This window comes from Furipterus horrens, unplaced genomic scaffold (genome assembly GCF_987537825.1).
Source record: "Furipterus horrens unplaced genomic scaffold, mFurHor1.1.pri manual_scaffold_17, whole genome shotgun sequence".
NCBI lineage: Eukaryota > Metazoa > Chordata > Mammalia > Chiroptera > Furipteridae > Furipterus > Furipterus horrens.
The window spans coordinates 51,173,390-51,197,732 of NW_028327187.1; the positions used below are offsets into that span (position 1 = coordinate 51,173,390).

At 39.3% G+C, this 24,343-nt stretch overlaps 1 non-coding gene and 1 pseudogene across 1 annotated transcript; one reads left to right on the forward strand and one right to left on the reverse strand.

The window, feature by feature from the left end:
- Positions 1-2,411: 2,411 nt before the first annotated feature.
- Positions 2,412-2,541, reverse strand: LOC149990984 (small nucleolar RNA SNORA20). The gene has a single exon (XR_016508808.1). It is a non-coding gene; the product is annotated as a small nucleolar RNA SNORA20 (small nucleolar RNA).
- Positions 2,542-2,944: 403 nt separating this feature from the next.
- LOC149990985 (LIM domain only protein 7 pseudogene) lies at positions 2,945-6,618 on the forward strand (annotated as a pseudogene).
- The last annotated feature ends 17,725 nt before the right edge of the window (positions 6,619-24,343 follow it).

The following is a 24,343-nucleotide window of genomic DNA, read 5'->3' on the forward strand; positions in this document are numbered from 1 at the left end:
TCCTGTGCCCATTTTTTAACTTGGTTGTCTGTTTTCTTGATGTTGAGTCGTATAATGTCCTTATATATTTTGGAGATCAGTCCCCTGTCTTTGATGTCATTGGCAAATATGTTTTCCCATATGGTTGGTTTCCTTTTCAACTTGTTGATGTTTTCTTTTGTTGAGCAGAAACTCTTTAGTTTGTTGTAGTCCCATTTCTTTATTTATTCCTTTATTTCTCTTGCCTTAGGAGATGCATCCTTGAAGATATCGTTACATGGGATATCTGAAAATTTTCTGCCTATGTTTTCCTCTAGGACTTTTATGGTGTCACAGATTAAATTTAAGTCTTTGATTCATCTTGAGTTCATTCTGGTGTGTGGTGTAAGTTGGTGGTCTAGTTTCATTTTTTTGCACGTCCCTGTTTAGTTATCCCAGCACCATTTGTTAAAGAGGCTCTTCTCACTCCATTTTATGTTCCTTCCTCCTTTATCAAATATTAGTTGACTGTATAGTCCTGGATTTATTTCTGGACTCTTTATTCTGTTCCATTGATCTATATGTCTGTTCTTATGCCAATACCAGACTGTTTTGATCACAGTGGCTTTGAGTATTGTTTGATGTCTGGTATTGTGATTCCTCTTGCTGTGTTCTTCTGTTTCAAGATTGTGTTTGCTATTTGGTTCCATATGAATTTTTGGAGTATTTGTTCTAGATCTATGAAATACGTCATTGGTATTTGAATAGGGATTGCATTGAATCTGTAAATTGCTTTGGGTAGTATGGCCATTTTGATGATGTTGATTCTTTTTGTCCAAGAACATGGTATTTGCTTCCATTTATTTGTATCATCCTTAATTTCTTTTTTCAATGTTACATAATTTACAGAGTACAGGTCTTTTATCTCTTTGGTTAAGTTTACTCCTAGGTACTTTATTTTTCTTATTGCTGTAGTAAATGGTATTTTCTTTTTTGTCTCTGTCTCTGATATTTTATTGTTGGTGTACAGAAATGCCTTAGAATTCTGTATATTTATTTTTTATTCTGCTATTTTGCCAATTTCAGTTATTATATCGAGTAGTCTTTTAGTGGAGTTTGTAGGGTTTTCTATGTATACTATCATGTCATCTGCATATAATGATAGTTTTGTTTCTTCTTTCCCAATTTGGATGCCTTTTATTTCTTTTTCTTGTCTTATTGCTGTGGCTAGGACTTCCAACACTATGTTGAATAGGCGTGGTGAGAGTGGACATCCTTGTCTTGTTCCTGATTTCAGGGGGAATGCTTTCAGTTTTTGTCCATTGAGTATGATGTTGGCTTCAGGCTTCTCACATACAGCCTTAATTATGTTGAGGTATGCTCCCTCTACTCCCATTTTGCTGAGTGTTTTCATCATAAATGGGTGTTGTACTTTATCAAATGCCTTTTCTGCATCTATTAATATGATCATGTGAGTTTTGTCTTTCATTTTGTTTTGGTGATGTATTATATTTATTGATTTGCGAATATTAAAACATCCTTGCATCCCTGGGATGAATCCCACCTGATCGTGTTTTATGATCTTTTTGATGTATTACTGGATCCTGTTTGCCAATATTTTGTTAAGGATTTTAGCATCTACGTTCATCAGTGATAATGGCCTGTAGTTTTCTTTCTTTGTTGTGTCTTGACCTGGTTTTGTAATTAGGGTAATACTGGCTTCATAGAAAGAGTTTGGGATTTTTACCTCTTCTTGGATATTTTGGAATAGTTTGAGGAGGGTAGGAGTTAGTTCTTCCCTAAATGTTTTGTAAAATTCACCTGTGAAGCCATCCGGTCAGGGCTTTTGTGTGCCGGGAGATTTTTGATTACTGTTTCAATTTCTTTTTTCTTCTTCTTATTGTTCTGTTGAGACTTTATACTTCTTATTGATTCAGTTTTGGAAGGTTATATGTTTCTAGAAATTTGTTCATTTCTTCTAGGTTGTCAAAATTCTTGCCGTACAGTTGTTCGTAGTAATTTCTTACAATCCTTTGTATTTCTGGGTTATCAGTCGTGATTTATCCCTTTTTGTTTCTGATTTTGTTTATTTGGATCTTCTCCCTTCTTTTCTTGATGAGCCTTGGTAAGGGCTTGTTGATTTTGTTTATTTTTTCAAAGAACGAAGCGTAGTTTCGTTGATCTTTTGAACTCTTTGTTTGGTCTCTATGTCATTTAATTCTGCTCTGACCTTGATGATTTCCTTCCTTCTTCTTGGCCTAGGCTTTGTTTGTTGTTGGTGTTCTAGTTCTTGTAGCTTTAGGGTTCTATTTTTTATTTGAGATTCTTCTATACTTTTCATATATTCCTGTAATGCTCTGAAATTCTCTCCTAGGACAGCTTTTGCTGTGTCACAAAGGTTTTGGGCTGTTGTGTGTTCATTATTATTAGTTTCTATAAATTTTTTTTTTTGTCTATGTCTAGACCATGCACGTGAGATGAACTGGTTATTCCATCTCCATTCACAGTGGCCCAATAATACTGTATCCCATGCGTATAACTGCCCATGTCACTGAAAAGACTAAGCAGAGAAATTTCTTGATTTCTTCTTTGATGTCATTGTTAACCCATTCATTATTTAATAGCATGTTATTCATTTTCCATGAATTTGAATGTCTTATATTTTTTTCTCTGTGGTTGATTTTTAGTTTCAATGCATTGTGGTCTGAAAAGATGCTTGATATGATTTCAATTTTCTTGAATTTGTTGAGGCTTCTTTTGTGTCCTATCATGTAGTCTATCTTTGAAAATGTCCATGTTCATTTGGAAAGAATGTATATTTTGCTTCTTTGGGGTGAAAAGTTCTATATATATCAGTTAAGTCCATGTGATTTAGATAATGGAGCAGATGAGGGCGGTGCGCTGTGCGGGGCCGCACTGCCCTGCGGGACAGGATTCTTGGCGGGGAATGGGGCAATTGTGTGCAGCTATTCCTGCGCTGGGAGCTATGCAGGAGATCGAGGCCGACTGCGCCGTAGCGTTCGCCAAAGCCCAAAGATGGGTGGAGGCAGCAACTGAGAAGAATTTTGAAACAAAGGATTTTCGAGCCTCTTTGGAGAATGGTGTTCTGTTGTGTGACTTGATTAATAAGCTTAAACCTGGTGTCATTAAGAAGATCAGTAGACTGTCCACACCAATAGCAGGTTTGGATAACATGAACGTTTTTTTGAAAGCTTGTGAACAGATCGGATTGAAAGAAGCCTAGCTTTTCCATCCCGGAGATCTACAGGATTTATCAAATCGAGTCACTGTCAAGTAAGAAGAGACTGATAGGAGAGTGAAAAATGTTTTGATAACATTGTACTGGCTGGGAAGAAAAGCACAAAGTAGCCCCTACTATAATGGTCCATATCTTAATTTGAGAGCATTTGAGAATCTTTTAGGACAAGCTCTGACTAACGCACTTGAAGACTCCAGCTGCCCGAAAAGAAGTGGCTGGGACAGTGGTTACCGTGACATCTGGTGTGCTGACCGGGGAGAATTTCCTGTGCCTCCAGGCAACCATAAGAGAGAGGATTCATTTGAAAGCTTGGACTCTTTAGGGTCTAGGTCATTCACAAGCTGCTCATCTGATATCACACTGAGGGGGGGGACGGGAAGGTTGCGAAAGTGACACAGATTCTGAATTTACATTCTAAATGCAGGATTTTAATAAAAATGATATGTCCTATCGAAGGATTTTGGCTATTGAACCAAAGTCTGCTTTACCGTTCAATCGTTTCCTACCCAACAAAAGTAGACAGCCATCCTATATGTTAGCACCCTTGAGGAAGAAGAAGCCGGACAAAAATGAGGATAACAGAAGAAGCTGGACAAGTCCAGTCTGTACAGAAACAGATGGAACATTTCCAAGACTCTTTCAAAAGATTTATGGTGCAAATGGGAGCAAGTCCATGAGTGATGCCAGTGCAGAGGATGTTCAAAACTGGCGTCAGCTGCGTTACGAGGAGATGCAGAAAATAAAATCACAATTAAAAGAACAAGATCAGAAATGGCAGGATGACCTTGCAAAATGGAAAGATCGTCGAAAAAGCTACACTTCAGATTTGCAGAAGAAAAAAGAAGAGAGGGAAGAAATTGAAAAGCAGGTGCTCGAGAAATCTGAGAGAAGCTCTAAGACATTTAAGGAAATGCTGCAGGACAGGGAATCCCGAAATGAAACGTCTACAATTACATCAAGGAGTAGAATATATTCTGATGATGATGTATTGAACGAAGACAAGCTTCCCCCGACATTAACGATGTCAGAAGCAAGTCACCAGAGTGAGAGAGTAGAAGAGAAGGGAGCAACTACTCTTATAGAAATTCCTAAACAAGATTCTACAACTTGGGTGAAAAGAGAGGACACTCTAACAGCTGGAATTCAGCGTCCTTCTGAAAGCGCCACGGAGGAACAACGCCCAGCCTCTGTCTTCTCAGCGTTTGCTGAGTACACAAATGGAGTCGAGTCGAGTTTCAGCTTCTCTCCAGAAAACTGATACAGCTAGGTTGACATCTGTGGTCACACCGAGACCTTTTGGCTTTCAGTCAAGGGGAATCTCATCGCTCCCGAGATCCTACACGGACCAGGCTGCCAGTGCTAATGCCACATTGTCTTCAACATCTGGCCCCAGTTCAATGTCCGAGCTTGGAGAAGGGAGAAACTCACCACAGATAGAGATCTCCAGATCAAAGGATCAGTTCAGTGATATGAGAATCAGCATAAACCAGATGCCTGGGAACGGTCTTGACTTTGGGTTTACAGTAAAATGGGATATTTCCAGGATCTTCATAGCATCAGTTGAAGCAGGCAGCCCAGCAGAATTTTCTCAGCTACAGGTAGATGATGAAATTATTGCCATCAACAACACTAAGTTTTCATATAAGGACACAAAAGAGTGGGAAGAAAGTATGGCTAATGCTCAAGAAACTGGAAACCTAGTAATGGATATCAGGCGGTATGGAAGTCTGGTTCACCTGAAACAAAGTGGATTGATGCAACTTCTGGAATTTACAACTCAGACAGAGCTTCAAATCTATCAGTAACGACTGATTTCTCAGAAAGCCTTCAGAATTCTAATACCGAGTCCAAGGAAATCAATGGAATTCCTGATGAAAGCAATACTTTTGAACTAAAAGCATCTGAACCTATTTCTTTGAAAAACTTAAAAAGGAGATCACGATTTTTTGAACAAGGAAGCTCTGATTCTGTGGTTCCTGATCTTCCAGTTCCAACCATCAGTGCCCCCAGTCACTGGGCTTGGGATCAAGAGGAGGAGAGGAAGCGGCAGGAGAGTTGACAGAAGGAGCAGGACCGCCTGCTGCAGGAAAAATATCAACGTGAGCAGGAGAAACTAAGGGAAGAGTGGCAAAGGGCTAAACAGGAGGCCGAGAGAGAGAATTACAAGTTCTTGAATGAGGAGCTAATGGTCCTGAACTCAAACAGCATTTCTCTGACCCCACGGGAGCCCGCTGTTGCCACCTTGGAAGCCACCTGGGGTGAAGAGTCCAAGTCTTCCTACAGGGAAGGAACCCGAGCAGGAGAAGAAGAGAGGAGACAGTGGCAAGAGGACCAAAGAAGGAAGCTGCAGGAACAACTCACTCTGGAGAAAGACAGAGAACTGAAGGAGCGGCAGGATCGGGAAGAGCAGGAGCAGAAGCGGCAGCAGGCAGAGGCTGAGGAGCAGAGGCGCCGTGCAGAGGAACAGAAGCCCGATGCAGAGGAACAGATGGGCCAGGCGGAGAGGGAGAGGGAAACATCAGTCAAAATATACCAGTATAGAAGGCCTGTTGATTCCTATGATATACCAAAGGAAGAGGAAGAATCTCCAGGTTTGCTTCCTAGTGACAGGAACAAATCCAGGTTCACTACTGAGCTGGATGATCACCCCACAAACAAAAATGGAAGCAGTAAATATTTAGACCGAGTTGGAGACGGTAGCTCATCACAGAGGAGCTCCAAGAAGGAACAAGTCCCATCAGAAGCAGAGTTGGAGAGACAACAGATCCTTCAGGAAATGAGGAAGAGGACGTCCCTTCACAACGACAACAGCTGGATCCAACAGCGTAGTGCCAGTGTCAACAAAGAGCCTATCTGTCTGCCTGGGATTATGAGAAGAGGTGAGTCTCTAGATAACCTGGAGTCCCCAAGATCCAGTTCTTGGAGACAGTCCCCTTGGCTCAATCAGTCTACAGGAGTCTATGCTTCTTCCTCTGTTCAAGACTTCAGTCGTCCACCACCTCAACTGGTTTCCACATCAAACCGTGCCTACATGCGAAATCCATCCTCCAGCATCCCCCCTGCTTCAGCTAGTCCTGTGAAGACCACCACTGCACCTTCCCCTACACCACGCAGCCATGTCCCTTCAACTGCACCGTCGGGCTCCCAGCTACACAACAGTGTTCTGCCTGTGAGCGTGACCTCGGAGGCTCTTCCTCAGGAGCCGAAGTCAGAATCAGAAACAACCAACTGTACTGCAACGACTGCTATCTCAGATTCAAATCTGAACGGCCCACCGCCATGTGATGTAACCCTCCATACGAAAGCACTGTTGCAGATAGAAGAAGAGTTGGTTGCTGCTGATGTAGATCTATAAATATATGTTGTATATCTTTTTTTCTCTCTTTTTAAAAATAAAAGAATACCCCTCCTTTTTTTTTTTTTTTTGTCTCTGTAGATGACATCAGAGCACTGTAGTCTTGGTAGAACCTGTATTTTTGTTGTTTATTTATAAGAAGGTAATTATGTATGGGGGAAAAGTGCAGTATTTACTTTTCTGAGTTCAGCATCTTAAAAGCACAAGGGAAAAAAAGAGGCTGATAATCTTGTTTGACTTTCTAATGGTGTTTGGAAGAGGGTTATTTTATTGTTTTTTTTTTTAAGGTTCTGAAACATTATTTGAAATTGTTAATATAAATATATAATTGTCTTTCCTCTGTTTATTGTAATGTATGGTAAATTACTACAGAATCATATGGAAAAATTCACTAGAAAGCACCCCCAAATTTGCTTTCTCTGTCTTTCTTTTCAACTATATATTACAATTTGAAAATTTTAGTTTATATAAAATTTTATTTGCTTGATCAAGGGAGCTCCATTTTCTTCAGAATTGTCCCTAAGCAGTTCCCATTAGAAAGCTGCTGCTTGTCATGAATGAAAAATCCTTATAGTTTGTATGCCAGGGATTTTCCCCAGAAACTAGTGAGCCTTTCTGTTTCACTGCATTTGTAAATAAAATTGTTGACGCATTTAAAAAAAAAAAAAGAAAAGAATGTATATTTTGCTTCTTTGGGGTGAAAAATTCTATATATATCAGTTTAGTCCATGTGATTTAGTGTGTTGTTCAATGCCTGTATATCCTTGGTGTTTCTTTGCTTTGAAGATCTGTCTATTGTTGATAATGGAGTGTTGAAGTCCCCTACTATGAGTGTGTTGTTCTTAATATCCTTCTTGCAATCTTCTAATATTTTCTTTATGTATTTGGGTGCTCCTACATTGGGTGAATATATGTTTATCAGTGTTATATCTTCTTGATAGTATTAAGAAATATCCTTCTTTATCTCTTTTTATTGCCCTTGCTTTGAAATCCGTTTTGTCTGATATGAGGACTGCTACCCCGGCTTTTTTTTTCATGTCCGTTTGCTTGGAATATCTTTTGGTATCCCTTTACTTTCAGTCTGTGTAAATCTTTTGTTTTGAGGGGTGTTTCTTGTAGACAGCAAGTATGTGGGTCCTGTTTTCTTATCCATTCCGTTACCCTATGTCTTTTAATTGGAGCATTTAATCCATTTACATTTAAAGTTATTATTGGCCTGTATTTATTCATTTTCCTTTGTACCTGTGTTCCTCTCCTCTTGTTTTCTTCTTTTTCTTAAAACATTTCCTTTAGCATCTCTTGTAATACTGGTTTGGTGGAGATGTATTTTTTTAATCTTCCCTTGTCTAGGAAACTCCTTATTTCACCTTCCATTTTGAGTGAGTTGTAGGCCTTTGTGTTTCATTGCTTGAAATATTTTTGACCATTTCCTTCTGGCTTGTAGTGTTTCTGTTGAGAAATCGGTCAATAGCCTTATCAGAGCTCCCTTGTATGTTATTTGCTGTTTTTCTCTTGCTGCTTATAGGATTCTCTCTTTATTTTTGAATGTTGCAGTTTTAATTATGATGTGCCTTGGAGTGGTTTTTTTGGGTTCGTCTTCATTGGGACTCTCTGTACTTCCTGAACCTGCATAACTTTTTCTCTCATCAGATTGGAAAATTTTTCTGTCATTATTTCTCCTATCAGCTTTTCTATTCCTCATTCTTTTTCTTCTCCCTCTTTTATTCCGATTACTCGAATGTCATTTTTTCTCATGCTATCCTGAAATTCCCTTAGATCTTGTTCATATTTTTTCAATCTTTTTTTATTTTGTTGTATTGTCTGTTAATTTTTTTCTACATTGCAGTCTAACTCCCTGATCCGATCTTCTGCTTTGTTTGGCCTGCTTTTTATTGAATCTACTGTGTTTTCCTGTTCAGAGATTGTATTCTTCATTTATTCCTGGTTCTTATTAATAGTTTCTATGTCCTATTTTATGCTGGTGTAGTTCTCCGTAAGTTCCCTGTAATTTTCCCGGAGCTGTTGGTAACTTCCTTGGAGGTTGTTGTAGTTGTTTTTGAGGTTGTTGAGTATATTGAGCTTCTTCACCATCATTGTTTTGAATTTCATGTCTGACATTTAGATTATGTCTATTCAATCTACCTCTCTTTCTGGGGATTCCTCTTTTCTCTTCGTTGAGAGGTTGTTTCTGCGTCTTACTATGTTGGATTCTTCTTGTTTGTTTTTGTTTTTGGTTTTGTCTGCTTTGCCTTCCCACCTTTGTGGTATGAGATTCTTTATAGGAGATCTGGGAGTTTCAGTGGTGCAGTTTCTTTGATCTCCTGAGCCTGATGTTCTTGGGTTACCGTTTATGTCATTTTTTAATGCTGTCTGGTTATATTTCAGATGCTCTCTGGTGGGATCTTCCCTCTGGCTATCTGATTGAGAGTTATACTGTCCACTTTGTCTTGAGTTCTTTTGTGGAGATGCTGTTGAAAACATAAACACACAGCCCCTGCAGGAGACCCACACCCTCAAAAATATCCCCCACCCTCTATCCCTCTATTGTCAGCAATTGAGCCAGTATTAATATAAATGTAGAGAGGTTAAGGCTTTTATACTATAGGAAGAATAGATAAGAGTTGTTTTTAAAGAGGAAAAATATGATTTTTGAGAGAGGGGATGATACATTAGTAATAGTAGCAAGTAGTGTCGAGGCTATGCAAGACAATAAGTAATATTTGCATTGTATGTTAATAATAATAAAAGAAAAAGAGGAAAGAATGCAGAATATAGTAAGAAAGTGGAATTGTATAGTATTAGAATTATATAGTAGTTATATTCTATTAATTTAATGTGAAAGGGAGGCTAAACAAAACAGACAAACAAATAAACAAAAGTTAAAGAGGAAGTATGAGAAGGAGAGATGGTATGAAACAAATTAAAGGGATAGTTTGAAAAAAATTTTAATAAATGTAAAAATTAAAATTAAAAATAAGAAATTTAAAAAATAAAATACAAATAGAAAAGTAAAATAGAAATAAAAATTTAAAAATATATATACACAAAAGGAAAGTTTTTACTGAGTTCAGCTTTTGTGTTTCGTGTTCTTTTTCAGGATCCACAGCTGGTCTAATGAGGCCGGCAGAGGTTCCTGATCTTCATAGGTTTGGCGCCTGTTTGGAGCCAGCCAGGGTGCTTGTGCGTGCTCAAGGCGGCCTGCGCGCTAGCCTCAGGCTTGCCGAGCTGCGCCCCAGAGTTGGTCTCTCGTCCCTTGGGGCGGGGCCCCGACACTTGTGCACAGTGGAAGTGAGCATCTGTGAGTCACTGCTGCCTGCTGTTCCCGCGCCACAGCCACACCCCATTCCATCACCCGCCTGGGCCAGCATGAGCAGAGCCCGCGCAAGTGGCCTGAGCTCCGGCCTGGCACCCACTGGAGCTGGCCAGGTGTGTCTGCGCACAGTCTTCTGCTTGCCCAGCGGGCCCTCCCTGTGCCCATTGAGGCACTGATCTTATATCTGTTGGGGTGTGTCCGAGGAGCACCCAGATGTGCAACTGGCGACCTAGTTGCGCGTCTGGGCCAGTTTCAGCTACACACTTTAAATATAAGGATATTAATACATCAAAAATATAAAGATGCAAAAGACATACAATATATACAGTAATTGTCAGATAAAGTACTCTTCAACGACAGGACTATCACCAGAGATAAAGTTATGTCATAATGATAAAAGTTTTAATTCCTCAGAAAGACATAATACTAATTGTTTGTGTACTTTATAACAGATTAAATAATCAAAGGAACATATTTACATAACTGAAAGAAAATTAAACAAACTCGGTCATCAATCAAGATTTAACACTGTTCTCACAGTAAGAGACCATATTAGTGACCATATTAGACTAACTTGAGGAAATTGACATTGATAGGACACTATGTTCTACAACTGTACAATACACACTCTTTTTTTAAAGTATATTTTATTATGTTATTACAGTAGTCCCATTTTTCCCCCTTTGCTTTCCTCTGCCCAGTATCCCCCTCCCCCCAGCAATCCCATCCCACTTAGTTCATGTCCATGGGTTGTGCATATAAATTTTTTGGCTTCACCCTTTACTATATTATTCTTAACTTGCCCCTGTCTATTTTGTACCAACCAATTATGCTTCTTAATCCCTGCACCATTTCCCCATTTCTCCCCCTTTCCCATCCCAGCTGATAACCCTCCCAAATGATTCCCATACCTATGATTATGTTTCTATTCTCATTTGCTTAGTTGGATTTTGTTTTTACTTTTTAGATTCAGTTGTTGATAGCGGTGTACTTGTTGTCATTTTAGTGTTCATAGTTTTGATTTTCTTTTTCTTAAATAAGTCCGTTTAACATTTCATATAATAATGACTTAGTGATAATGAACTCTTTTAACTTTACCTTGTTGGGGAAGCACTTCATCTGCCCTTCCATTCTAAATGAAGGCTTTTCCGGATAGACTAATTTTGGTTGTAGATCCTTGCTTTTCATCACCTTGAATACTGCTTGCCAGTCCCTTCTTGCCTGCAAAATTTCTTTTGAGAAATCAGCTGGTAGTCTCATAGGCATCCCTTTGTAGGTAACCTCTTGCTTTTTTTTTTTTTTTGCTGCTTTTAAGATTCTCTCTTTATCTTTCACCTTTGGCATTTTAATTATAATGTGTCTTGGTGTGGTCCCCTTTGCGTCTAGCTTGTTTGGAATTCCCTGTGCTTCCTGGACTTCTATGTCTATTTCCTTCACAAAAGTTGGGAAGTTTTCTTTCATTATTTTTTCACATAAGCTTTCAATTTCTTGCTCTTCCTCTTCTCCTTCTGGCACCCCTATCATTTGGATGTTGACATGTTTAAAGTTGTCCCAGAGGTTTCTAAGCCTCTCCTTACTATTTTCAATTCTTGTTTCCTCATTCTGCACTGGTTGACTGTTTTTATTTTTTCTTTATGATCAAAGTAATGATTTGAACCCCAGTTTCCTTCCCTTCCCCATTGGTTTTGTGTGTAGTTTCATTCATTTCACTTAGCATAGTCTTCACTTCTTCACTTATGCATCTGCTGTACTCAAGCATATATGTCAAGCCTGTGAGCATCTTTATCACCAGCGTTTTGAACTCTGCATCTGTTAGGTTGGCTATCTCCTTGTCGCTTAGTCCTCCCACTACAACCTTGATTCGTTCCCTGTTTTGAGCCATACTTCTCTGTCTCCTCATCTTGACAGGCTCCTGTATGTGTTTTCCTCTGTGTCTTAGGTAGAGCTGTCACTCCTCTTACATTGTAAGGGGAAGAGCCTTAGGTATTCATCAGTATAGTGTGACCTATTTCACCATGTTGTGACACTGTATGTGGGTGAGGTGTCAGAGAGGGAACAGTGTCGCTTGCTCAGCACTTTTCCCTTTTCCAGGCACTTCTCCCACTTATGTATGGCACTGGTGCCTCGCTAGCTGCTACCCTGGCTATCTTTCCCAGAGTGGATTTGTCTTGGACATTCTAGGACCATGGGGACCCTTTAAACAAGTGAACTATGCTGATAGACCCGCCGTTTCTTCCTCCTCTCCAACCTCCACTGGTTTTCACAGTCAGAAGCAAGGAGGCTTGATTTTCCCCAGCACTGGGACCATGTGCTGTGCAGCATGGTCAGGACCTAGGAACATTCCCCACTCTTAAAACAGATGACTGCACTTTCCGCCAGCCTGCTGCTGTTGCCACCACTGCCGCCACCACACCATGTCCTCTCTGCCCTGGCTTCACCCATCCTACCTGTTGGATGAATATTTCTTCTTTACATCTTTGTTTGTTGGCCTTCCATGCAGCTTGATTTTCTGGAACTTGTGGTTGTCTCTACTTTTGAGGTAGTTGTATTTTTTGTTAGTTGTGGAGGGAGACCCAGTGTGTCTGTCTAGGCCTCTATCTTGGCCAGAAGTAATACACACTCTTTATAAGAAATCATGGAATAGTTACTGAAACAGATTAAATGCTAAGTCTTAAGATAATTATCAATGGAATTCAAAAATTTAAAAGCATATAATTGTAAAGCTATATGTACACCTCTCTTTATTGTAACATTATTCACAATAGCCAAGACATGGAAATACCCTAAGTGCACTTCAGTAGATGGTTGGATAAAGATGTTGTACAATATACATGGAATACTACTCAGCCATAGGAAAAAAATGAAAGATTTCCATTTATGAAACGTGGGTGGGTCTTAAGACTATCGTGTTAAGTGAAATGAGTCAAGTGGAAAAGGACAAGAATCATATTATTTCACTACTATATAGGATGTAAAACAAATAGCAACAAGTAAAAAGACAAAACAAATAATCAAACTCATAGACACAGAGTATGAGTATTTATGGTGGTTACAGAGGGGAATTTGAGTGACGGGATAATGAAAAGGATAAAGGGGGTTAAACATATGGTGGCAGAAGGAGATGACTTTGATGGTGAACAACAGTAGACTATGCAGATATTGTATCATAAAGTTCTATATCTGGAACTTATATAATGTTATTAACCAATGTTACTGTAATAAATTTAATTTAAAAATAGGTTTCAAAGACTGAAATATTAAAATAAGTAAAAGTCAATTTTACTATATTATTATTTTTTAAAGATAATAAATAAATCTGAGAATAAATCCAGTCACTCACATGCTATACTACTACTTTCTGAATTCCATACCTATCGTTTTTTTGGTTTATCCATATTTTTTGCTAATGCTTACCCTCAAATAACTTCCTAAGAAAAGGCACATGATGTGGGGTGGGATTAAATATTATTTGATTAATAGTTTGGTTGGATACAGGAGTTTTGGTTGAAAGTAATGTTTTCTTCCAATATTTATAGTGTTGCAGTGTTCCAGAAGTACATGAGTTCCAGAAAAAAGAAAAAGAAAATGATAAGAAGGAAAAGAACCATGAAAGAAATCTTCCCCTCTGGCAGCTGTCTGTCTGTTCTCTAGTGACTCCGTCTCTAGTTTGTTTGTTAGTTTATTTTGTTCATTTAATTTCACATATAAGTGAAAACATATGTTATGGGGGTTGAAGGACTGGGTGAAAAAGGTGCAGGCATTAAACGCACACACACAAAACCCTCATAGACACAGACAACTGTCTGGTGATTATCAGAAAAAAAGGGAGGGTGAGGAGATTGAAGAGGGTAAAGGGGGGGATAATTGGTGATAGAAGGAGACAACTTGAGGTGGTGAATACACAATACAATAAAGAGATGATGTATTATAGAATTGTTCACCTGAAGCCTATATAATTTTATTAAGCAATGTAAGCCCAAAAAATTCAATAAAAAAGAAAATAAAATTACACTAACATGATCATGAAAGAATAAAATAAAGTATAAAACAAAAAGCCAAATTTTGCATTTCCTGTGAAAAATCCCCCAGTGGTCTTCCTTTACATTTACAATAAAATACAAACTTCTTATCATGGTTTCAAGACCATCTGCTTCCCTCCTGAACCTCATTTCCTACTGTTATTTTATTTCTTTATTTATCTGCAATCATCTGGGCTTTCATTTTGGTCCTTTGGATTTCACAGTTTCTTTCTTGTCTTAAGGCTGTTCCCTTTGCTTGAAGTTCTTTTCTCCAGGCTTTTCCCAGGTTGACTCCTTCTCATCATTCTATTTGCTTAAATCAGTATGATCTTTCTTGATACATGATCCTATGATTTTAGAGTCAAATTAGATAAACAGATCTTTTGACCAGCTTTTCTAAAGCTTCTCATCAGATTTTTATATTACATTACTCTGTTTTCTTTTTTTGTTGTTGTTTTTTTAAATGTATTTTGTTGATTATATTGTTACAATAGTTCCAACTTTCTCCCCTTTACTCCCCTCCACCCAGCATCTCCCTCCCCCAGCAATCCCCCCCAAGTCCATACCCATGGTTCATACATACAAGCTTTCCCACTTCACCCATTCATATATTCTTCTTCTTCTTCTCTCTCTCTTTTTTTTTAGTAAATATGTGATTAATTATTTTAACAATAAAAAATAACTATCCCTCCCTCTCAGATATTAAGACCCTTTGTAATCGTGTAAAGGACAATGGGCGAAGGTCTCAAGTTCCTCTAGCTGCTTCAAGCTGGACATGGTCGTCGTCCTACCTACCCTTGGGTCCAGAAATCCCTATTAATAGTGGGGGTGTGGAGGGGAGGGTGTCCTCCCCACATGTGGAAGGATCGTGCAGACTCCAGGTCAGATGGCGGTCTCTGGACAATGGCGTGCTTGGTTTAACAGGCTGGCATCCTTGTTGTGTTCCGGGGGCAACAGATTTGGCAAAAAGGGTTAAAAGACATTATTCAATCCATAACTACTAGATGACAAAAGGCAAGGATTTATTTTTCAATGTTCCACATTAGGGGGAAAAAAAGAAAAAAAGGGCTTCTTTGAAGGAAGGTGTGCTAGGCACATCTCACCTGTCCAAAACCCCTTTGCCCATTATACTTAGTTTGGGCTGAGGGAAATAGTTTACGTTTCCCCCCTCTCAGACCTATGGGTCCTTTCTATCCAAGCCATTAGGATAGAAAAGAGAAACAAGTTTTAAAGTGAAGCCCACAGACCACCCCATTCTTCACCAACCCAGCCATTTAGTTCAGCCAAACCGTTGAGTCCCAGGAGGCAGCGATGCAGACAGGATTAAGTGAGGCTTATATGTACACACAATCACTCAGGTAATGCGGTCATAGGCTTATGCCCTTTGAAAACAGAAAACACATGTTAATTTATGTAACATAGCCCACAAAAAAGTCTCTAAATCTATAAGACTGTCTTATTGGGAAGACATCCAGTTGCAAGGCACTTGACATTCTACTTGCCTGCAACTTAAATATCTTTGATGATATCACAGACATGGTTTAATTTTCAAGTGAAAACATATTTTAAATGAAAAGAAACTTTTAAGACGGTTAGCTGCACTATTTTATAGTCTACAACTGATCATTGTGATTTTTCTTGAATAATGATTTTTCTCCCAAGGTTACCCTCCTTGTCATTAAAGGGACTACATTGTCCATTTTTAATTTATCCTGTTCATTTGCATAAATACAACAAGAGCAGCAAATGATCACTTATGATCTTTAGTTCTGTTTTGCTGGAACTTACCCAAGGAACATTTAGGGTGACCCTCAGTCTGCTCTTCAGGGCCCAGAAGCTGCTGGGCCACATACCTGGCATTCATCCTTGCCTGTACACACCTGTCCTTTCCAAGTCTTTCTGGTTTTTCCTTGTGCCTTAAGGTCCCTTCTAGCCATCTTTCAGGAAAACAACCTTCGTTCCTTCCCTGGAAGGATTGCTGTGGACCGCACAACCAACCATGGTACCAGGCCTTTTATATCGCGGGCTTTTATTACCTTTGAAAGTCATTCCCAGTTCCTCAGGACTTTTTGGTAACAACCTGAGCCCAAGCATGTCTCCTTTAGGCTTGGCATTCCAGTCAAAGACATGATAAAAAAAAAAAAAAGGTAGCTCTATTAACAACTGGTCTTATTAGTTTTATGCAAAGAAATTTATGTCATTACTTACTTGTTTAGAATGCCAAACTCTGGAGGGATCAGATAGGTAGAAAAATATGCCACGTGAAGGAAAATCTTTGTCCTAATATTCACTGAACTGGCATTTCCATTCTTCATATTTTCATTTTTCCCCCACTAAAAAAATTTTATTGTTTGTTTTTCCATAACAGTTGTCTCACTTTTTTCCCCCTCTTGCTTCCCTTCACCCTATCCCTCCGTTCCCCCACATTCAGTCCCCACTCAGTTGCCCATGTCCGTGGGTCATTTATACATGTTCTTTGGCTTGACCCTTCCCCTTCTTACCCCCTTCTCTCCCTCCCATCCACACCATTGTTACTGTTAGTCTACTTCTTGTAGCTCTGGTTCAATTTTGCTCATTTGTTTGTGTTGTTCATTAGTTTCCTGTAATAGGTGACAGAATAAGGTATTTTTCTTTCATTGCCTGGCTTATTTCACTAAGCATAATTCTCTCTAGTCCATTCATGTTGTTGCAAATGGTAGAAGTTCCTTCTTTATTTCTGCTACATAGTACTCCATTGTGTAAATATACCACAGTTATTTGATTCACTCATCTACAGCTGGGCACTTAGGTTGTTTCCAGCACTTGGCTATTGTAAACAGTGCTGCTATTAACATTGGGGTGCACAGGTTCTTTTGAATTGGTGTTTCAGGATTTTTCGGAGATAATCCTAGTAATGGAATTGCTGTTTCAAAAGGTAGTTCCATTTTTAGTTTTTTGAGGAAATTCCAAAGACTTTTCCATAGTGGCTGCACCAGTCTGCATTCCCACCAGCAATGTACCACAGTTCCCATTTCTCCACATCCTCTCCATCACAAGTTGTTTGTTGATTTGTTGATGATGGCCATTCTGACTGGTGTGAGGTGGTATCTCATTGTGGTTTTTATTTGCATCTCTCTGATGGCTAGTGATGTTGAGCATTCTTTCATATGTCTATGGGCCCTCTTTAAGTCCTCTTTGGAGAAGTGTTTGTTCAGGTCCTTTGCCCATTTTTTTTAATTGGGTTGTTTGTCTTCTTGGTGTTGAGTCGTATGAGTTCTTTATATATTTTGGAGATCAATCCCTTCTCTGAGATGTCATTGGCAAATATATTTACCCATATGGTTGGTTTCCTTTTCATCTTGCTGATGTTTTCTTTAGCTGAGCAGAAACTTTTTAGTTTGATGTAGTCCAATTTGTTTATTCTTTCCTTTATTTCCCTTGCCTTACGAGATATATCAGTGAAAATGTTGCTACGTGGGATATCTGAAATTTTCCTGCCTATTTTTTCCTCTAGGACTTTTATGGTATCACGGCTAACATTTAAGTCTTTGATCCATTTTGAGTCTATTCTGGTGTATGATATATGTTGGTGGTCTAGTTTCATTTTTTTGCATGTCCCTATCCAGTTCTCCCAACACCATTTATTGAAGAGGCTCTTTTCACTCCATTTGATGTTCTTTCCCCCTTTGTCAAATATTAGTTGACCATATGAACCTGGGTTTATTTCTGGGTTTTCAATTCTGTTCCATTGAAATATATATCTGTTTTTATGACAGTACCAGACTGTTTTGATTACCGTGGCCTTGTAGTATAGTTTGATATCAAGTATTGTGATTCCTCCTACTGTGTTCTTCCTCAGAATTGCTGTGGCTATTCGGGCTCTTTTTTGGTTCCATATAAATTTTTGAAGTATTTGTTCTAGGTCTGTGAAATTCATTGCTGGAAGTTTAATAGGGCTTGCATTGAATCTACAAATAGCTTGGGGTAGTATGGACATTTCAATAATGTTGATTCTTCCCATCCATGAGCATGGTATATGCTTCCATATATTTGTATCTTCTTTAATTTCTTTATTCAGTGTTATGTAGTTTTCTGAGTACAGGTCTTTTGCCTCCTCGGTTAAGTTTATTCCTAGGTATTTTATTTTTCTTGTTGCTATGGTAAATGGGATTTTTCTTTCAGTTTCTATCTCTGAGTTTTTATGGTTGGTGTATAAAATGCCTTCGATTTCTTAATAATGACTTTGTATCCTGCTCTTTTGCTGAATTCACTTATTCGGTTGAGTAGATTTTTTTGTGGAGTCTATAGGGTTTTCTATGTACACTATCATGTCGTCTGCAAATAATGACAGTTTTACTTCCTCTTTTCCAATTTGGATGCCTTTTATTTTTCTTTCTTGTCTGATTGCTGTGGCTAGAACTTCCAAGACTATGCTGAATAGGAGAGGAAAGAGCAGATATCCTTGTCTTGTTCCTGATCTCAGGGGGAATGCTGTCAGTTTTTGCCCATTGAGTATGATGTTGGCTTCTGGTTTCTCTTATATGGCCTTTATTATGTTGAGGTATGCTCCCTCTATTCCCATTTTGCTGAGAGTTTTTATCATAAATGGGTATTGTTCTTTATCAAATGCTTGTTCTGCATCTATTGATATGATCATGTGGTTTTTGTCTTTCATTTTGTTTATGTGGTGTATTACGTTTATTGATTTGTGAATATTAAAACATCCTTGCATCTCTGGCATGAATCCCACTTGATCCTGGTTTATGATCTTTCTAATGTGTTGCTGGATCAGGTTTGCCAATACTTTGTTGAGGATTTTAGCGTCTATGTTCATCAGCGATATTGTCCTGTAGTTTTCTTTCTTTGTTGTGTCTTGACCTCGTTTTGGAATTAGGGTTATACTGGCTTCATAGAATGAGTTTGGGAGTCTTCCTTCTTCTTGTATCTTTAGGAATAGTCTGAGGAGGATAGGAGTTAGTTCTTTCCTAAATGTTTTGTAGAATTCACTTGTGAGGCCATCAGGTCCAGGGTTTTTGAGTGCTGGGAGTTTTTTGATTACTGCTTCAATTTCACTAGGTGTTATTGTTCTATTCAGTCTTTCTACTTCTTCTTGATTCAGTTTTGGGAAGACTATAGGTTTCCAGGAATTTGTCCATTTCCTCTAGGTTGTAAAATTTCTTGCCATACAGTTGTTTATAATAATTTTTTACAATCCTTTGTATTTCTGTTGTATCAGTTGTGATTTCTCCTCTTTCGTTTCTGATTTTATTTATTTGGGTCCTCTCTTTTTTTTTCCTGATGAGCCTGGTTAAAGGCTTGTCAATTTTGTTTATCTTTTCAAAGAATCAGCACCTACTTTTGTTGATCTTTTGAATTGTTAGTTTAGTCTCTATGTCATTTAATTGTGCTCTGATCTTGATGATTTCCTTCCTTCTACTTGATCTGGGCTTTGCTTGTTGTTCTTCCTCTTGTTCTTGTAACTGTAGGGTTAAATTTTTTTTAGAGATTCTTCTAGATTTTTTAGGTAGGCTTGTATTGCTATGAACTTTCCTCTCAGGACTGCTTTAGCTGTATCCCATAGGTTTTGGGTTGTTGTGTGTTCATTATCATTAGTTTCCAGAAACTTTTTGATTTCTTCCTTGATATCATTGTTAACCCATTCATTATTTAATAGCATGTTATTCATTCTCTGTGAGTTTGAATGTTTTTGAGTTTTTTCTTTGAGGTTGATTTCCAATTTTAAGCCATTGTGATCTGAGAAGATGCTTGATATAATTTCAATTTTATTGAATTTGTTAAGGCTTGTTTTGTGTCCTACCATGTGGTCTATCTTTGATAATGTCCCATGTGCACTTGAGAATAATGTATATTTTGCTTCTTTGGGGTGAAAACTTCTATATATATTGACTAAGTCCATTTGATCTAGAGTGTTGTTCAGTGCCTCAATATCTTTGGTGTTTCTTCGCTTCAAAGATCTGTCCATTGTTGACAATGGGGTGTTAAAGTCACCTACTATGAGTGTGCTGCTGTCTATATCATTCTTGGTGTCTTTCAAAATTTTTCTTATATATTTGGGTGCTCCTAAGTTGGGTGCATATATATTTAAAAGGGCTATATATCCTTGATGGATTTTCCTTAAGTATTATGAAATACCCTTCTTTGTCTCTTTTTATGGACTTTGCTGTGAAATCTGTTTAGTCTGATATAAGTATTGCTACCCCAGCTTTTTTTTATGTCCATTTGCTTGAAATACTTATTTCCATCCCTTTACTTTCAGTGTGTGTAGATCTTTTGTTCTAAGGTGGGTCTCTTGTAGACAGCATATATATGTGTCATGCTTTCTAATCCATTCAGCTACCCTATGTCTTTTAATTGGAGCGTTTAATCCATTTACATTTCAGGTTATTACCGATAAGTACTTATTCATTGTCATTTTTCCCCTTTGTACTCGTGTTCTTCTCTGTCTCTCTCTGTTTCTTTATCTTCTTAAAGCAGACCCTTTAGCATCTCTTGCATTGCTGGTTTGGTGGAGATGTATTCTTTTCTCCTTCTTTTGTCTTGGAAACTCCTTATTTCACTCTCCATTTTGAATGAGAGCTTTCCTGGGTAGAGTATTCTAGGTTGTAGGCCTTTGTTTTTCATTGCTTGGAATATTTTTTGCCATTCCCTTCTGACTTGTAGTGTTTCTGCTGAGAAATCTGATTATAGCCTTATTAGAGCTCCCTTGTATGTTATTAGTTGTTTCTCTCTTGCTGCTTTTAGGATTCTCTCTTTGTCTTTGGATGTTGCCATTTTAATTATGATGTGTCTTGAGGTGGGCCTCTTGGGGTTCATCTTCATTGGGACCCTCTGTTTTTCCTGGACTTGCGTGACTCTTTCTCTCCTCATGTTAGGGAAATTTTCTGTCATTAGTTTTTCAAAGAGGTTTTCTATCCCTTGCTCTTGTTCTTCTCCTTCTGGAATACCTACGATACAGATATTATTACGTTTCATGTTGTCCTGCAGCTGTCTTAGAACCCCTTCAGTCTTGTTCAGTCTTTTTTCATTTTGTTGCACTATCTGTGAATTTTTGTGTACGTTGTCCTCCAGCTCGGTGATCCGATCTTCTGTTTCCTCTAGCCTGCTTTTAATTTCTTCTACTGTGTTCTCCAATTCAGAGATTGTATTCTTCATTTCTTCCTGGCTCTTACTGATAGCTTCTATGTCCTTTTTCATGCTCGTGTAATTCTTAGTAAGTTCCTTATAGTGTTTCTGGAGTTCCTTGTAGTTTCCCTGGTGTTCTTTGTAGTTTCCGCTGAGCTCATTCAGCTTCTCCATAAACCATGTTTTGAATTCCGTATCTGATATTTTGCTCCTCTCTATTTCATTTAATACTCTCTCTGGGGATTCTACCTTTCCTTTTGATGGGGGGTTGTTTTTCTGTCTCCCCATTTTTGTGATTCCTATTGTTTGTTGGTGATTCTTAGAATGATTTGCACTTCTTGGATCTGCCTCTGGTAGCGTCAGAGCATGTACCAGACTGACCCTAGGCCGCCGATTGGAGACTTCCAGGGATCTAGTGCCTTGCCTTTGCCTGTCTTCTTTAGTTATTAATCTACTCAATCCGTGATTAGCCGTCAAGCTTAAGGACCGTGGGTGTGGCAGCTTAATTCCTGTAGGCAGGGCTTCTATTTCTCCTTAGTCTGATGCCACTTGGAAGGGAATGGTCTGTCTGCTGTACTGGGGCTGAGTCAGCACTGGCTGGTCCTGGGAGGAGGTTAGTGTAGCTTCCACTTACTCCTCCGCCATCTTGGAACTCCGTCTGTGTTGTCCTTGATGTTATTTCTTTAATCTGTCTGGTTGCATTTCAGCTAGTCTTTGGTGGGTCTTTTTCTCTGGTTAGTTGATTGAGAATCACTCTGCCCAACTTGTCTTGAGATCTTTTGTGGAGGTGCTGCTAAAACATAATCACACAACCCAGGCAAGAAATCCACACCCTCCAATATCTCCCCCAACTACAATCTCACTATAGGTTGCAAATTAGCCCGTATTAATATACTTGTGGAGATATTGGGACTCTTATTTCGTAGGAGAAACAGATAGGAGTTGTTTTAAATGAAGGAAGGATAATTTTTGAGAGCGAAGTTGATAGAGTAATAATATTAGCAATTGGGATCAAGGTTATGTAAGACTGCAATTAACATTTACAATGTGTGTTTAAAAAGGAGGAGAGGCTTATCGCGTGTAGTGAGAAAGTAGAAGTGTATAGTATTAGGATTATATAATGGGTATATGCTATGTGTTTAGCGTGGAAGGGAGGATAGACTCAACAGACATCCAGGCAGACAGACAGCCAGAAATTGAAGCAGAGCGCTGAGGTTAGAAGGTAGGAAACAGATTGAGAAAGAATTTTTCAAGAATAAAAATACAGAGTAGAAAATAGCAAGACAGGAAGGGAGAGAGGAAAGAGAGAAAGAAAGTAGAGAAGATAAGGGTAGGAGAGAGAACAAAAAAGAAGGGGAGGGAGAAGAGTGGGGACTGGATTAAAATTTTAAAACAAATATATATTATAAAAAATTAGGAGATTAAAATATGATATAAAATAGCAAGATAGAGATAAAGAGAGAATATAGAGAGAGAAGAATAAGAGATGGGAAAGCAAGAGGATGGGGGAGGGAAGGAAATCAAGAGGAAGAGGTGATATTGGGGAGGGAAAGATTGTAATTGAAGAGTTGACAAAAGATAGGATGAAGGAAAGAAATACAAGAGGGAGAGAAAGAAGTGAGGGGATGGGGAAGAAAGAGAGAGGGGTTACGAAGGTGAGGGTAAAAAGGGAGGGAAATAGATTAGAATTAAAATTTAAGTATTAAAAGATTAGAATATAAAGTGGAATAGGGAGAGAGAAAGAAAGAGAGAGAATATTTATAGGGAGAGAGGGAAAATAAGGGCAAGGGTGGAAAGAAAAGCAAATGTAGACTGAAGGAGGACAAAAAAAAGAAATTTAATAAAGTTGAAAGTGCTTAGCACAGAGAAAGGAGAGAGAGAGAAAGGAAAAGGAGGGAGGATGAGAATCAGGGGGAGGGACGGGGATTAGAAGAAGGTAATAGGAAGGAAAAGGAGAGAACTTAAAATTAAAAAATTAACAAAGAATAGGATGGAGAGGAGACATGCTAAGGGGTGAGAAGGGAGGGGAGAGGAGGGGAGAAAAGGAGAGAGAATAAGAAAGGATGGGAGGGGCAGTTAGAGAGAGTGAGAAATAAAAGAATGATAGAATTTTAACTCAATTCTACTTTTAGGCACAGTCTCTGGGTATTTTTGGTTTGTTTGTTCTTTGTTTTTCCTTCTTTCCTTCCTGAATCTTCCCCTATTCAAAATTCCTTGGGTTTCAAATCTTTTCTGGTTGGTTGGCTGGCTGTGGGAGGGTCCTTCTTGATTCTGGGATTGTTAATCTTTTATTCTTGGGCCTACCGCCGCACTGCTGTGAGTGCCTTTAGTCGTCCCCTCCTGTTGCACCCTCAGCCCTCCTCAGGCTTGTCCAGCTACTCCTTCCCACTGTTGGTCCAGCCTGTGCCTGCCAGCAATCCCTGCCCTGCTTCCAGTTGTGTCTCTATTCCCAGGCTACAGCTTCTGCTCTGTTCCCTGTCTATATGCCTGTGAACCCTACCACTCTCCCTGTCTCAAGACCGTCCCTTTGTTCTGCAGGACTCTGACACAGTCGGTCAAAGCACCGGGCCCAATGGCCCTCTCCTGCCCAGGACCTCTTCCCTGGTCTGGAGCTCTGCAGCGGCTTTCCCATGAGGGCTCTTCCCCTTGCCCCAAAACTGTCTCTATTCCAAGCTACAGCTTCCGCTGGCGTCCCTGTCTGTAGGTCTGCTCACACTATCTTTTCCCACCCCAGCACCCTCCCTTTGTTCTGCAGGATTCTAGTGTGGTCGGTCAGCACAGTGCTGTCCTACCCAGAAGCTCTCCGCCAGTCCGGAGCTCCACAGCAGCCTTTTCCTGCGGGCCCTTCTCCCCGCCCTAAAACCGTCTCCACTCCAGAACCACCGCCTCTGCTCTCTTCCCTACTTACACGTCCTGCGTGCCCTATTTCTCTTCTAGCCCCACAACCGCCTTTTGTTCTGTGGTATTCTAGCTTGATTTCTCAAAGCGCCGGGGGCATGCACGGCTCTCTTGCTCAGGAGCTATCTCCCCCGATCCAGAGTTCCACAGCAGCTTTTCTGTGCGGCCTGTCTCCTTGCCCTAAAACTGTCCCTTTGTTCTGTAGGGCCCTAGCGCAAGTGCTGGGCGTGCCCGGGACGCCCAGCTTTTGGTCGTAGGTTGCAGCTGAGGAGGTTTCCCTCTAGACTCAGATCACACAGTTTCTCTCAGTCCTGGTTGTTCACTGTTCTCTCACTCCTCTGGCTTTTTCAGCCGAATCCTCTCCCTAACTCCCTACAAGAATTCACTTATCAGTGTGCCCCTAGCAGGGGGAGCCTCCA